The sequence below is a fragment of the Pinus tabuliformis genome, chromosome 9, assembly GCF_031772625.1.
Source record: "Pinus tabuliformis cultivar Carrire ecotype Pingquan chromosome 9, CPIR1, whole genome shotgun sequence".
Lineage (NCBI taxonomy): Eukaryota > Viridiplantae > Streptophyta > Pinopsida > Pinales > Pinaceae > Pinus > Pinus tabuliformis.
The window spans coordinates 1,932,518,179-1,932,521,105 of NC_142307.1; positions in this window are offsets into that span (position 1 = coordinate 1,932,518,179).

Consider the following 2,927-nt stretch of genomic DNA (forward strand, 5'->3'; position numbering starts at 1 on the left):
CTAAAGAAGAATCCTCCAGAATGGACAGAAGTCCATACTAGAGCAGTCCAGAACATTAAAGCAGAGGTAAAATCTTTGCCTATTCTATATGTTGCTGATGATCTTGCCTACAAAATTGTTGAATCAGACACAAGTAATATTGGATGCGGTGGAGTCTTAGAGAAAAAGGTTGGAAAAGAAGAACAAGTTGTTCAATTCGCCTCTGGAGTATGGAATCCAGCTGAACTGAACTACTCCACGATCGAGAAAGAGGTCAAGGCAGCATGGAACTGTATCAGTAAGTTTGAAGTTTATCTCATTAATAAACCTTTTCTTCTAAGAACTGATGCATCTGCTCTGCGGAAGGTGTTAACAAAAGACATCAAGAAGGCTGGAGAAGCCAAGTTTGCTAGATGCCAGGGTTTATTTGCAAACTTTGATTTCTAGTTAGAGCACATCAAATGAAAAGACAATAATCTTCCTGATTTTTTAAGCAGAGAATAAATTGAATCAAAATATCATGTCATGATGATTATCACAGAGTGGGACAAGCACCAAAAACAAGAAGTCTTGAGAACCGTCCCTGATGACCAAGACTGGGAGACCTATAAAAGAAACTGGAAACCCACGTGGTAGCTCCGAAATACAAAGGTGCTAGATGCCAACCTGCAGCTGCATACCGACCTCCAACACTTTGTTCCAGAAAGAAAAGTTTACCCTAAAGGAGGAAAGTGGATTCATGATATGATATATGATAAAGCAAGACGGGATGGTGATCTTGCACGACAGGGTTTGGAATAAATTTTCACGACATTGCCACTATCTGGTGCCATGGTGGATGCAGCACAGGAATGTATGAAAGGCATGTCTGCATATATAGGACAAGAGATCTCTGGAATGAGCCAGGCCATGTTAGAACTCAACCAGCTATCAGGTGGCCAAGAAATGATCCCAGGATCATATTTCCAGATACAATTTACAACTTTGTAGACTACAAGCGGCGCTGGTGGGAATTTCTCAACCTCGACAACAAGGTCAAAACCTACTATACCAGACTCAGATTTAGTGCCATTGGTCATTTCTAAGGATATCAGCAATGCAAATGGTTTAGAGACTGGTGGACTGAATATGGAATAAACAGAACTGCCATGGATCCTGTAGAACATGAAAAATATTGCAAAAAACTTTGTAGACCATGTATTGAGCAATGTAGTACAGACTGTAATCACCCTATTTATAACACTGTTAAACAAATGACTGAAGGTGAATGGTCAGTATACAAGTCATCTCCATATAATAATTCCCTTGAAGGATATATGACAGAACACATGGAATGGCTTGTATTAACCAAAGTCCAGTATCAGATTGTACTAGGGAAGCTGATGATTGTCCGCAGGATCTCCACAAAAGCTTGGGACACAATGCAGTATAAAAGGGACAGATTCCCTGATCTTACTATTTTCTGATGTAATAATGAGTACCAGTCACAAGGGCTTAATTGTGACCAGATTTCTTGTGAGCTTTGCTGTACCAAAGCATTCACGGTGTAAATAATTTACGATCTATATTTTCCCGTGGGCTTTTATGAAAAGCATCCAATTTGTTATGTTCCGTAAGATTTACTTTTCCAGATAGGAATCTACGATCTATATTTTCCCGTGGGATTTTACGAAAAGCATCCACTTTGTTATCTTCCGTAAGATTTACTTTCCAAACAGGAATCTACGATCAGATGTCGCTTTGGCATTACCCTAAAGCAACTATTACATCCATCGCACTGGTATCTTTCCAACTCATTATTTAATGTAGGAAGACCTTTAGAGAGACGCTGAGGTTGACACATATATATAGACAATAGCACCCGTTAAAACAACATGAAGTTTTATTGGTTGATGTACTAAGATAATAGTACGATCGGGATGAATATAAGAGGCAGTACAGTGGCCACCTCTCATGAAAGCTGAGGGCATGAATGAATTTTTTTTAAAGAATTTAAGAAGGATATTATGTTTCAGATAGTACAAACTTATACAGCATGTAATATGAAATAATTACTTGTAAGATTGGAACGAGTATATATTAAACCATCACACTTAATCAACCAACCCACTACTACGGTCACTCTCGACCACATGGAATTTTAACACTTTCATGTTTTAGAGTGAGTCAGAGTGCTCTGCGTGGACAGTATCCATGGAAGTTTCTACTGAGCTACTAATTAGTAACTGACATATCATGTATGACTCGAAGGACAAATTAGTAATATCTAGATTAAAAGCATATGATAGCTTCGTTGTAATGTTGGACTTACAAAGGGATAGTAATATGATTTGTGGTAACAATACGACAATGACATTTGACTAACGCTGTTCTAAATATTTCTGAAATGTAGTTAAAGTTTGACTGATCATACTTGTTAATGCTGCTATGCTTAACCATTTCAACTGCGTACAGCTGATCTGGCAGGTCTTCCTGATTTACTGCCGCATATTTGGATCCCCAATTCCATGATACACAAATATTTAGGTTAAAGCAATTGTTTAACATTTTAAAGTTCAAGGAGATTTTATAGTCAAATTTTACCCTTATTTATCTTTTTATTTTTAAATAATATGCTCTAAGATCCATTATTTTTATTGATTTTTATTATAATTTATTTTTCACTTTTAAAGTGAATAAATATAATTGGAAATTTATATTTTTTAGCTTGAAAAAAAAAAAAAGTTAAACTTTAAATCTCATAGTTTACATATTACTTCATAACATGATTATCACCAATTAAACTAACTTTAAACTTCATAGTTTACATATTACTTTATAACATGGCTATCACCAATTATATATATTATAATTTTTTTAAACAAAAATAATTAGTCATTGTAAATTGTGTTTCATAACATGTGATGGCTTTTTGAATCAATGTGTCTCAGGAGTAGGTGTTTCAAAAA